This window comes from Trachurus trachurus (genome assembly GCF_905171665.1).
Source record: "Trachurus trachurus genome assembly, chromosome: 14".
Lineage (NCBI taxonomy): Eukaryota > Metazoa > Chordata > Actinopteri > Carangiformes > Carangidae > Trachurus > Trachurus trachurus.
In genome coordinates this window covers 7,691,106-7,705,399 of record NC_139903.1, presented here as the reverse complement: position 1 = coordinate 7,705,399, position 14,294 = coordinate 7,691,106, and positions in this window count along the sequence as shown.

Here is a 14,294-nt window from a genome sequence, read left to right as displayed (position 1 = left end):
ACGCTCAAGACCTGAACCTCCACACACACACACACATATACACTCCGCAAGCTATTTATATCCCACTTTTATCCTCCGTCTTTTATCTCTGATTAGAAATGAAAGGAAACAAGAAAATCTGAGTGGGCAAATTATGAAAGCAGCAGAGGAAGTTAGATGATTAAACAATTCACCGGCTCTTTGGAAGAAGTTCTGATACTGAAAAGTGAGAAGTTTAAGTTCATTTGTAGAACTTGAACTTAAATCAAACAAGAAAAGAAAAATAGGCCAACAGGTCATTGGAAGATTGAGCGTTTCTCCACCACCTCCTGAAGGGAAACTTGATGTTCGGGAAACCAAAGTCTTAATTCTTGAAGGTCTGTGTCCAAGAATGTATTTAAAAAAAAACAAGTCTGTTGAGTGCGAAACACTGGAAAGTCCAAAAGTTACATCATCAGATGTTTAGTTCATCTCATCAGTAGTTCATAACTTTCAAAGAGCCTTCAAAGATGTCCGATTATTGATTTAAGATCATTTAGGAAAATCTTGTGCCAGGTTGCTCTAAATTACAGTCACACAAGACAAGTGACAAGAACAAGAGAAACGATATAAAAGAGAAAAAAAATAAGACAGATATAAATAATAAGAATATGTATATTTAAAAAAAAAAAAAAAACCTATATGAGATATAAAGGGGGTGTACAGGGGAAGTTGTAATCATCAGAAGATTAAGAAGATGTAACCATCAAATGCTAACTTCAATGATTGATTGGTTATCAGTGGTGCAGCACTAAAATTGGATTATTAGATTATGAATCTTATTAAACTTGCAGTCTAATTTTCTGAGATTTCAATATACTATGTTGAGTTTGTATCATCAATAATCAAAATGCAGAGAGTTACTCCTCAAGATAAGTATAGAAACTGCATCCATTCAAGTCCAAGTCCAGGTCCAGGCCTCAGCTTCAGCCGATCTGTCGACACCTTTCACTCTGAGCGGAGACCCACATGATCCGAGTCCACGTGCTGCTGCTGCTCAGGAAAATCTCAAGATCTCAAGATAACGAGAAACCGTTCGTTTCCTCCCGGTGTCCTTGGATTCACATTCACTACTGCCACTGGTACTGATACAATGCAGCAAGACACTGGGCCTCATTCATGAAATGATTCATCATCCACGTTTCCTTATTTATGAAACATGAGTAGGTACAGTAGGAGCGAGGTTTCCAGGGGTCAAGATGACTCATAAACTGTTGAGGTTTTTCTTCTTCTTTCATATCATTTCCAAGCTCTTTAAAGTTTTGTAGTGAGTCAAGTTCCAGGACAGGAAGCAGAAACAAAACACAAACAACAAACAAACAACCAACCCCTAACGAAAACCCTCTGAGAGAATAAGACAAGAAAACTTTCTTGAATCCGACTCAACATAGGCCTACAAGCTCAAACAGGTGAATCCTTCATTGGCCAATCCATCCCAGCCTACATTGCACGACAACAGCAGGCTAATGGAAAACAAAACGACAAAGAGCCAGAGACTCAGCCGTAAAATGTTTCAGGTCAACAACAACAACAGCAACAGTACCCGAGGGATGTAAAACCTTAACGTTTTTGTCGAAAAAATGGTTTATGTTGTCAATTGGTTGCTAGGCGTCGGCGACAGAAGCATTAAAATGCATCCTTACGGCGTGTTCACACCGGGCGTGAGGCGAATTTTTCGCACGATAAGATTACATACAAAGTCAATATACAGACGCGAATGGACGCGAATTTGTGCCAGCGGTGCGAATGACGCAAATGGCACGGCGCGAATGAAGCGAACATGCGAAATTCGCTTGTTCGCGCAAGTTCAAAATATTGAACTCAACGCGAAATATTCGCGCGAATACCGCAAGTAAAAACAAATATTCCAGCGGGCAAACTCGAGCAAGTAGAGCGAGGCAAAATGTTTTACTTGCGCCCGGTGTGAACGCACTGTTAGACCAAACTGCCTCATTGTGGTTTTGGCTTTAACAGTCAACGATGGGTACAAACTTCCACACCTAAAGACACAGATGTAATTATCGTGGTAAACATTTAGCATTTTTAGCATCAAACAGCCATTAGCTCAGTTAGTCTAAGATAGATGCTAAATGTGTTAATGCCATCTTAACTGTAAACGGTCGCATGATAACTAAACTTACATCATCATCTTTGAACTTGTTCGCATTGACCAATTAGCATAGTTAGCATCAAATACAAAGTAGGTCAACCTCAACTGGTCTCTGAGATTGCTTTTCTTTCTTTTTTTCACCAATTTGCACAACAAGGCTTATTGCACATATGTGGTCTAAGGTACTGGACAAAGTAATATTTAGATGTGGTGGCACAACACGTAGCTACAGGCTAAAGGCCCTAGATGTAGACAATGTAGGATGATGGAAACAGACAGTCAGCACTTTAACCACTTAGTCACCGTTTAGTTTCAGATTTCATGAGACCAGCCTCAGCTTTGTGTTTGCATATGTGGTGTAAACTGTAGCTTTTGTTATGCTGACATGGCTAACACATGTTAAGGCCTGAAGCATCTAAACAACACCCTCTGTAGAATCCTTGTTATGTTCATATTCATGGATATTTATGTATTTGTCATGATGAATAAATAAAAATAGAAAATGACGAGTCTGCATCATCATTTAATTTATTCAGGTAGCAAAGAGCTTATGGGAGAAACAGCGATGACACAAACTCCTCCTGAAGCTAATGTTGTAGTCTAGACCCGAGAACGAGTGAAGACCTATAGACCAGAGCAGACCAAGACCAAGACCAAACCAATGAGAGACCATTTCCAAGACCTTCACTGTATTCAGTCCCATCCCAATCTAAACCATATTTAATATAAACAAAGTTTGGATTGAACAGAAGAACACAGCACAGAACCTGCTGAAGTCTCCTCCCATTGTTGACACTGGTGACACCAAGTTGTTCAGATGGTTTAACACAAGCAGATACTTCAGTACAACTATTTGAATTATCTAGAACTTATTGAATTACATCACAGAAACCAAAGTGAGGGGGTGACAGAGAGACATTTGTGGTTAAAGCAAAAACAAGATGTCACTGTAGTCTCCGTCTTGAACACTAGGCTACCTGCAGCAACTGGTTTGGGAAAAACTCATATAATATAGTCATAGCATCCATGTCAACCATAGTTTCTATAGGCTAAACATTAGTATAATAAATAACTATTGTGCACTAGGGGCCCTTGGGTGTGTGTGGCCCCTTCATGTCCTGTGTGTATGGTCGGCTACAGTGAGGTGTTAGTCACTGATACTGTATCTAGGAGAATAAACAGTGTGTGTGCATGTGTGTGTGTGCGTGTGCATGTGTCAGCAGCTCCTCTTAATCAAACTGAATCATTTCTGTGACAAGTCCTCCCAAAGAAACATATAGGCTACTGATCGATTACACAACCGCCTGATGCACCTGCTGCTGCTGCAGAGACTCTGTTTTAATTCTGCATTAATTTCTCAGGAGAATAATAAAGAAGCAGGATCTGATTCTCAAGAGAGATATTAAATTATTAAATCCACGCCTCGTGCACATGGTCACAGAGACACGGTGACAGGAGGCAGGTAGGTAGGTAGAGGCTCTCAGGTTATTTCCACTGTGTCACGTTCAGGAAAAACAACCCCCCCCCAAAAAAACCAAACTCACCTTTAATTTCTCCTCAGCCGTTTCAGACGAGCTGACGCACTCCACTCCCTCCGAGCCATTTAAGTTTACATCCAATGGAAAAATGGAAAAAGGAAAAAGAAAGGAAAAAAATAAATAAAGGAAATAAAATAAAAACACACGAGGGTGGCAACACTTTTCCTGTTTCCTGTCTCAGTCTCTGTCTCCGTCTCCTCCGCTCAGACCTCAGACCGTCTCCTCTCGCCGCGCTGCCGCCGGGAGCTGCGCGTCGTGTCGAGTCGAGGACGTCGGGGCAAATAAAGAGAGAGAGAGGAGGTTTATCTGTTCACCTTGACAGCATGGCTCCTCCCTCTCTCCCTCTCTTTCCCTCTCTCCTTCCTCTCTCCTCCTCTCTCTCTCCCATCAACAGGAGGCTTCGTGACTGTCTGTCTGTCTGGATGATGAGAATACAAATCAGGCTGCCAGCAGGGGTTTTCTCCAAGGACGCATGGTTTGGCAAAGGAAGAGAGAGGCACTTGTTGGGGTGGCGGTGGGATTTGGGTTGGGGTTTTGAGGGGTGTCTATAATGTGTACAGTCCTGGAATATACAATATTGTAAATTATTATGGCTTATTGAAGCCTACAGATCTGCTCCACTGTTCAGATTTTTAGTTTTAGTTAGTGTAATAGGTAAATGACAGTGGTGTGTGTGTGTGTGTGTGTGTGTGTGTGTGTGTGTGTGTGTGTGTGTGTGTGTGTGTGTGTGTGTGTGTGTGTGTGTGTACGTCTAATGTTTTAATGACTTATTTGCAGTGTAGAAGATGCATTTGAATTTCATTGTTGTGGAAATGACAGTAAAGGGCAGTAAAATTTAATGAAATTTAATGAAAAAACATCTGATACAAGATATAGATCCTCTACATCAGACTCAAATAAATAACAACATACAGAAATTAAACACAAATATCTATCTATCTATCTATCTATCTATCTATCTATCTATCTATCTATCTATCTATCTATCTATCTATCTATCTATCTATCTATCTATCTATCTATCTATCTATCTATCGTTCTATCTATCTATCTATCGTTCTATCGTTCTATCTATCATAATACATTTTATTTCATAGGTGCCTCTCTGTCACTCAAGGACACAAATAAAACAAAGTGCAAAAAAAACAAACAAACAATAGGCTAAAACCATAAAAAGTAGCCTACACAAGATTAAATACAGGTTAAAATTAGACAGTATTGAATCACTCAAAGGGAAAAGGCAATCTTACAGTAAACAGGTGGTTACTCATAGGGCCATACAGTATATCGACACAATCACATGAATAGCCTAACTACGTGCTTTATATAGGCTGTATGATGATGTACATTTGAACAGGGGTGTTTCTACACTCTGAGTCTGGAGGCCCCAGATAAGAGGCACCTTATTTAAAAATATATCCATACAATGAGAGGTGTTTTGGGTCATTATGCTATACAGTATGTTGTGTAGTGCCCTGGTAAAAATGTTAGTATCTTGTTTATTTAAACTGTGTTTATTTAACTTAAAATGTGTTCAGTTAACAAATATGCATTAATTCTTTGAAAGAATTAATATATATTGTGTTTAATTTCTTTGGTGAACATTGAGCATAGTTTGTGTGGCTAGTGGGAAAATAATGCCGTTCATTTTGCAGGTATTTGAGGTAAACGTTCAGCTTGAGTCACAGCTGAGTTAGCCTAGTTTAGCTTAGCTTAGCCTAGTGTGGCTGTTTGTGAGCGTGTGTTGTTTGTTTTTGAGACAATGTTACATGATACAGGAAGTTCAGCAACAGATCAACACATTCAAAGGTTTTAAAGGCAACTCAAACAGATGAGTCTTTTTTTTATGACTCTCCAGTAACTGATTTATTTTTAACTGCCTGCAAAACTAAACAGCACCAAAGGGAACCTCATATAGCTACTGTGTGTGAATGTCCAGTACAGCAGCACCACGAGGAATGACATCATCATGTTATGTGGATCTATTATACACTATGATGTTCTTATTATAGACCCATGGTTGCAGCAAAACCTGAGCCAGGTCCAGGTTTATATGCTGGACTTCCCTGCCAGATCATGCTGTGTTTGCACCCCCCCCACTGTTATGTGTGCATGGACCGGCCCCAATAATGAAATGAATGAGAGAGCTGAGCTGTATTTTTTCCTCATGTAGCCGTGGATCAGGTCAAACCCAGTGTACAGTCAGAGATGATTTAAAATAACCACCAAGCAGAAAGGAGTTGGAAATGAAATGAGAGCAGGGAGAGATTTTTGATTTTCCGTATTAAATCCTCAGGACTCAAGAGTCCTGTCTGATTTGAATAACACTTAATATCTTCCATGTTCTGCCTGGAGAGTGAAATTAAAAGTAGTAGAACCACCCGGCGATCAGCTTACCTGATGAATAAAAATAAAAAAAAAGACAGAAAAATGTTTCAGTCCTGCTGCTGCTTTCCTGCTCCATCACCTGCTTTAATTCACCTGGAGTCTGAGGTGTGAAATAATAATCCCTGCAGAAGTTGAGAACGAAAACAGGCAAAGCTCAGAGTCGTGGAAAGAGCAGGGATTTTGGTCAGAGCAGAGCTGAAGACTGAAGGTGACATAAGTATTACTGGGACTATTTAGTATATGAGACACCAGAACCTCAGACAAGGACGGAGCGGTGTAAAGGAAATTTGCTACTGGTGGATTTAAAGGATAGTCAAGCCTCTGCTGCTTTGTTCTTATAACTAGTTTCTTGTGTGTTGCAAATTTAAAGGAAGCAGGGTGAAGACTTTTATAAGAAAAGGAAAAAAAAGCCTAGAGAGTCACAGGTGAATAATTGAAAGTCAGTAACCAGCAGACAGCGGCTTTTGATCAGTGACATCAAGTTACAAACAGGTGAGTTGATATCAGATCAGTTTACTGCACCTGCTCCTCCAGCATTTTAAATATTCATATGAGAGGATGAGACCACACACACACACACACACACACTCTGTAGCAGTGAAGTGTGTTCCTACATGACACAGAGAGAGCGCGATGGAGCCGGCGAGCTCTCACTCACTCTACCTGCAGCTGATTTGACTGACAAACAGCGTCTCTGCGTCGACAGACTGAATTCAAATCACTGTGTGTGAGTGAAAAACCTCCACTGCTGCTCCACTTATCTGCTCCTGGGAAGAGTGTTCGCTTCCATGTGGTGAATCATGGTGTGTGGCGTTCAATGACTTGAGGCCATAGCTGGGGGTTACAGATAACTTCAACATGGTAACATACTAACCCGTTATTGTGTTCGTAATCTTAATTCAACATAATCTACACTGTAAAAACTCAAAATCTTTCCAAGAATATTTGTCTTATTTCTAGTCAAAATGTGTCATTTCTAGTCAAAACAAATCTCTTTCCACTTAAAATAAGACTCGACACTCAAGATCATTTTCATTTGTTTCAAACGTATTTTCACTTGAAATGAGTAGAAAAATCTTCCAGTGAAAGCAAGTTTTTTGTGCTTGTAATAAGAAAGAAAAACTTGCTCCACTGTCAGATTTTTCTACTTATTTCAAGTGAAAATCTGCTTGAAAGAAGTAAAAAAGTGTCTAAAAACAAGCTGTTTTTTATGTGATGAGTCTTATTCTAAGTAGAATGAGATTTGTTTTGACTAGAAATAAGACAAATATTCTTGGTAAGATTTTGAGTTTTTGCAGTGTAGGTACTGTCAGTCCCAGCTGGTCCTTGAGACCAATGCTGATTTATAATGCTACATTTTAAATCTGAACTCTCCAGGTCTGGTCTCTCCTCCTCTGTGTCTCTAACCCTCCTCTCCTCCATGTGCATTTGTTTTCAACAACGAAGCCAGCGAGAAATCAATCCATGGAGCGGTGGATAACGTTACTTATCATCTACCATGTTACCATGTGTATATCTATGTAGTCGTATCTGTCATAAACAAGAGATTACGGGTTACGGGGCGCACAAATCCATCCCAGACTTTTCCTGGACCTAACCAAGATGCCACTGTTATGGTAACCATGGTGAACAACCAGTGTCTGGGAGATAGATGGGTCATAATAACATGAAGAAAAATCATTTACATCCATGTGTATCTTCAAGTTGGGGTGGTTGTTATCACTTTACATGTCTCACACACACTGATTCTCCAGCTGGTTTGTTTCCCGGGTCTTTTCTGAAGAACACTGAGTCCATTGTCTTCATCTTAATTCCTCCGTCATAAAGATGATTTTCTGTTCACATCTGAGGCCACACACACACAAACACACACACACTTGGCCTCCTAGCCCACTATTGCCTGCTAACTAAACCTCTGCAGGCATATTTTAAAATAACTAACCAAAACATAAAAGTTCATACTGATGCAAACTTGATTCATTTTGACTTTATCTGTGTCGTGAACACTGATAAAACTGTCTCAGCTCAATGTTAATGATGCTCTACCCAGGAGGTGGTTGGGTAAGGCTTCATGTGTGTGTGTGTGTGTGTGTGTGTGTGTAGATATATTGTAATTGAGATGTTGGGTGTCTTTCCGTCTCGTCTCATCACCTCCGCCGCCTCACATCATCTCCAGCTCTGCAGTCCTCAGTGGGAGCTCCGAACGTTTCCATCCAATGGCGAACGAGAGCGAGTCATCGTAGGCTACACTTCAACAACCCGTCCTCCCCGCAACACGACGGCAATAAAACAATACAGCGATGAGCCGGAGACGATTGCATCGCTATGACAACAGCTCTCAAGTGGGAGCGAGAGGGGACAAAAACAAAAGCTATTACATAAAGAGAGCCGTGAACTCTGTGCCAACAACCGCTCAATACGGGGAAATCAAAAGCCTCTCCGCAATGTCATTAACTCACCGTTGTGGTGGTTGTGTGTATGTGTTTCAAATTGTTCGGCAGGGTCACGGCAAATACCCACTGAGTGAGTGAGTGTGTGTGTGTGTTGTGGCAGCTTGCCACTTCCTGCAAGCTTGGTATCCACCAGGAACAGACTGCAGCAGCTTTTAAACGGCAGGTCACAGTCATGTATTCACACAGATTCACGCCGATTCAGTAAAACCAATGGCGCATCATCAGGAGAACCTTGAAATTCAACATCTGACCAAAGGACCTTTCGACGGACCGAAACCACCAACCTTACGATCCATGGACGACCCCTTCTACCTCAACATATCGCCTTGTATGACAGTATATTCCGCCATATATTGAACATAACATATTTAACCCTAACCCAACGACTTTGTGATTGGCAGATGTTTGTACTCAACATCATCATCTTTGGTTGCTGTAGAAGATTGGCAATGTTGTGTTATGTAGGAGGCAGCATTGCCTAGGCTAAGTGTGGGTCAGTCATTAATTCAGGACTATAGCGCCATAGGTGGTATGTGGTTGGTTGACTTTGCCTTGTTCCTGTTCTGTTATAAGAAGTGCTCCATTAAACCCACCTCAACTTACCTCCAGTGTCCGTCCATTCGTCCCCTTTATATCGTAAGGATATTACAGTTGCCTGATGTTTCAGTCTGGAGGTAGGCAGACTTAGCCCTCGTCCCATTTTAACCACTTCCACACGATTTTGGCCCTAGCACTCAGTTAGAGCCATTTTTTGGTTGTTTTTATATTTTTTGTTTATTAACTGGAGACCACAGTAGGTGGCGCTCTGTACTGTGGGGTGCAAGAAGTATTAAATACAGCAACAGGTAATTACTCAGCAGGTGTGCTGCTGACAGGAAAGAACACACAGTTTTTTGACCATCGTCGTTGTCGCCTTTTGTTTATGTGTTGTGGTAAATATGTGAGCCTTTGTGTTGTCTGTATGCAAGTTGAGAATACGCACAGTTCGGTAAGGGCGCATATTGTCAAGAGCACAAGTGTTGATGATTGCAAAAGACGTGTTGGATTCATTGGACCCGGAAGACGACGGACGCGTCAATTACAAGTTCCAGTACAGCAGCCCCTCAGTGGCTTAGGTTCGTTTTTGTTGTTTTATGTTAAGAATACACTCAGTTTTGCGTGTTCTCATGTAATGGTAGGGTGTCCCAATTCTTTTTGAGAGCGAGGGCAAGTGTTTTTCAACACTTAAAACCTCCTCTTAAATCGGAGGGAGGCCAGGTGCAGACTTCGAACGTCGTGCAAGATGAAAAGTGGCGAGGGTGTCTTCGGTTTTCTGCATTTCTCATTTGTTGGTTCATTAAACTAAGAAAGATCTTCACATCACACAACCGCTGGAGCCGCGGTTTTCCAACCTGAATGAAAACCCACTACAGGTTGTGGCCCCTACATTATTATCGCTACGTCGCATGACATATAGGTGAACATGTCGGCTACGCTAAGTGGTTTCCCATTTCGTAGGATAAGATCTTTTCTTCTAACGCTTCTCACTTCATTGTCGAGGGGTATTTCCTTTCCCTATCAAGCCTGAGATGGCGTTTTACTTTTCTGTGGGCCAAAATGTAGCCAGGCTAGCGCCGCCTACTGGTTCCGGCAAATTTCATTTGCCTCAACAATGTAGTCAGGACACTAGCAATGCGTTTCGGTTTGCTCCGTCCGCCAGAGCGGACGGACCAATCAGCGAACAGACGGGTAAGTGAAGGCGATGACGTTGAACTCAAGCGCTCAAGATTAACCTATGAGCTTAACCGGTGTATAGCACACGTGACCACCAAGCAGCAGCGATTAGTTGAAGCAAATGTAAGCAACCGCCTCCCGGAAGCAAACGAATCCCTATGGCTCGTGTTCAGACGCTATATGAAATGTAATGAAGTAAGCGGCTGATGCATCAGGCTAGCCAAAATGGGCCAGGGCCTGTAAACATGAACGTCACTGACTGGCTGAGTGATGAAGTTACACCACTGGTTGACCTGGGAGTACTGGGAGTTTCCCCATTGATCATTGCTCTTTCAGGTTTATGCAGCAGGCTGGAGGATGAACTTTAACCCCAGGATGGACTTTCACTGAGGTCTTTAGCTGAAAGTTCAAATATAAGAGAAGCTCCAATTGGGCTGGTGAGATGTCAAAGTGCTGACTGCTTGTTTTCCTGTTTCCTGCCCTCGTCAGGGAAACCAGTCGGATCATGTTGAGATCTTAAAAGCATGTCTGTTGTTTTCAGGGTCACGAGAACCCTTCATGTTCTTTTCTGAAGCCTCAAACAGAGTTTTATTCTTCTCGTTGCTCACAGCCTTTGACAGAAGGAAGTGGGTATATCAAAGCTTTATAAAAAGCTCTTTATAACCGGAGCTGGGCCTTCTGGAGAATGTGCAGATCTCAGTTTGCACTTGTGAGATCCAGGCAACGTTGTCCATCTCTGTTCACAGCGATGTTGCAGAACATGAACGAGTCGTAGACTGTCAGTGAGCACCAGTTTCCTACTGAACAGTGCAGAAGAGGACATGGTGGTGTTAATGCAGTCTGCCAACAATCAGTCAGAGTCATGTTTTCTCTCCTGGGTGATCGTGTAGTTTCTCCCAGTTCCCATGAGCCTTACATAGTTGTGGCTGCTGGGGAGAAGCGGAGGCGGTGGATCACAAAGTGCTGCTATCAGGGGAGAAAACACATTAAAAACAAATATCTCTTTATAACACACACACACACACACACACACACACACACACACACACACTCCCTACAAGCAGATCTGTGGAGTCCAATCTTCAACAGAAGAGAAAGACTGAACGATTCACAGCGTCTCAGTTTTACTCTTCATGTTTAGTTTTTATGTATAAGCAGCATTGAATGGACATCTTATCCTATTACACATAAAACAATACTGAGACTGTTCAGATCCACGTAGATCTCCAATTGAGATTGCGATTAAAAAAAGAAAGAAAAAAGATCGATTTCTATTATCGGTTATTATGGTCATATTTCCTTGATAGCACACAGGAGAAATAAGCAGCCTGTCCCTCTGCCATCTGATACATCGCTTGCTGCCGTGAGTAGCCTACATCCAGTTTGTTTGAGCTGCAGCCAAAGCTAAAGAGAATAATTACAAAGTCCTGGAAGGACACTAACAATTCAATGCACTTACACCCTTTTTAACTCTCTCATAATGGGTCTTAACCACAGACAGACATACTGGTGAAAAGATTTCACAATAAGACAAGGTCTTGTAAACGCAGTGAATAAGAAACTGAAGCCAAACGCAGGGTACAACACTTCACACCTCCACATGTTTCTGTCACTTGGCTGCAAACGTCTGGTGACATAAACACAGTATTATTGTTATTATTATTATATCATAGTAATGTTTCACAGTCATTGTTCATGATTTTCTGTTGCCAAGCAGCTCAGGTGTTCGGCCTCTGACTCCGAGCGCTGCTTTCCCTCCTACTGAGCTGAAAAAATGATGTAGTAACAGCTCATCGTCGTCGGGTTGATGCAGGATCTAAAAATAAAGTCGTTACTGAACCGTGTGTGGATCCCAGCAGGTGGACGGGTGGAAACTCCTCTTGAAGCGCTTTTCAGCAGCTGACATCATTTCCACTGCTGGAGTCCTCCCACAGACCCACACCGAGCGGGAGAGAGTGAGTTCTTGATTATTATGTGACGATATGGGATGGCAGAAATGACACTGCAATCGTGTTTGTTACTGCCCGATCAGAGCGGCTTCGAGTTATTTTTGTTTGAGTGCCATCACTTGAAATGTCTTGATTGTGGAGGCTGAGCAGGGACAAACGCTGTGTGGTAGCTCAGGTCATTGCCGTTTAAGAAAACACATGCAAACACATACCGGTAAATGTGCCTCATCAATGTGACACAACGCATGCAAGTGTTCATGGTGGACTTTCCAGGCTTCCGTACTGTAACACACAAAACTTAGACACTAAAACGATAAAAGAAGAAGACAAAACCTTGACTTGTCCAGTCCAAAGTCATGGTCTATACAGGCAGGGAGGCAACCAAATCCAGGCAGGGGAAAAAAGACAAAAACCAAAGTCCAAGAAGTAACTTTGGACAAAATACACAAGGATCATTGAGTGAACACAATCGTTTGCAGCATTTAGATCCATAATTAACGCATTAATTAACCTATTCCTTCACCTATTAAGACAACTGGGTTAGAGTTCTCGACAGGCCTGGTTGTTTAGGCCCGACCAATCCGACTGGACGCACTGGTTTGGGCCAAAAATATAAACAATACGGGCCGGGTTTGGGCTTCAATGCCTGTATTGGTCGTATTTCAAACCGGAGAATCTGACGTCTTTGTTCCTTTCATACAAACTGTTCGTCTTACTTACAGAAGGGATGAGACGCATGCCATCCCTCGTCATTGCGGTGATTTTGCAAAGGCAATGACAACGCTGCATGCTACTGGAGGTTTACAACAATAATCTTTCTTCTCTGCTACACTTTGTGTCGTCTCTACTATTGTGACCCATGCACACATGCATTGTCCTGGTTCAGTCAGATTAAGGCGTTTACATGCAGAGGAAGAAAGAAAATTGGTTTCCAATCACATCGTCTGGGCGTTTCAGTCCAAATCTGGAGAAGTCCAGTCTGAATCGGACAAACACGTTTACATGAACTTTCGTCGTCATGTTATAGTCGGATTAAGGACATCATTTGTGTCATGTAAATTTACTGATTCTGGATTTAACCCTCCTGTTGTCCTTCTCGCTCAAATTGACCCAATCTGTTCCCTTCCTCCATCCTTCCTTCTTTCCTTCCTTTCTCCTTTCCTTCTTTCCACAATCCTTTCCCCTTCCTTCCTTTCTTCCTTCCTTCCCTTCGTCCTTACTTATTCTTCCTTCCTCTTTTAACCCATTGACCTGGTCTGTTCCCTCCCTCCATTTTTCTTTCCTTCCTTTTCTCTTCCTTCTTTTCCCTTCTTCCTTCCTTGAACAAATCTACTGTATTCTCTCCCTCCCTCCATCTTTCTTTCCTTCCCTTCCTTCTTTCCACAATCCTTTCGGCCTCACTCCCTTCCTTCCCCTCGTCCATACTTCTTCCTTCTTTTTTAACCCAATCACTCCCTCCCTCCATCTATCTTTCCTTTCTATTTCCCTTCCTTCTTTCCTCCCATCATTCCCTTTGTCCTTCCTTCCTTCTTTCCCTTGGTCTTTCCTGCCTTCCTTCCTTCCTTGACCCCAGAGGACAACAGGAGCGTTAAGGAGAAAACAGTCGATGCTTTACGTAAATCGAAGCTGTTTGACTCCAACGAGCTGAACCGGCCCGGCCCAGAGGTCAGGTCGAGTCATCCGTCCGTCCGTCCAGTCAGTCAGTCAGGACTTAGTGACCCAGAGACACGTGAGGAGACGATGAAGGAACAATAGGACGAGGATCAGAGCGTGGGATCTGAAGACAATGAGGAGGGAAGAAAAAACCACGTCACTGCTCCCAGTCAGAGAGAGTAACACACAGCGGTGACGACGAAGGAGCGAGTGGGTGAAAGAAAGTGTGACTGTGTGACGTCTCACCCAGAAGTGACACACAGTCATACTGTACTAACAGTGCAGGTCTTTGTGCTGGGACGTTTTACTCAAACTGCCGTCAGCCTCTTTCGAACTTTCCTCTTTTTTTGTGCTTTTTTGGCAGAAACACAATCGAGTCCAGTATCACACGAGGTTTCACATAAAGGAATAATTCAGAAAACACAAAAATAGACAAGTGATTTTCTTCAAATTAACTCTCGACACTGTACAA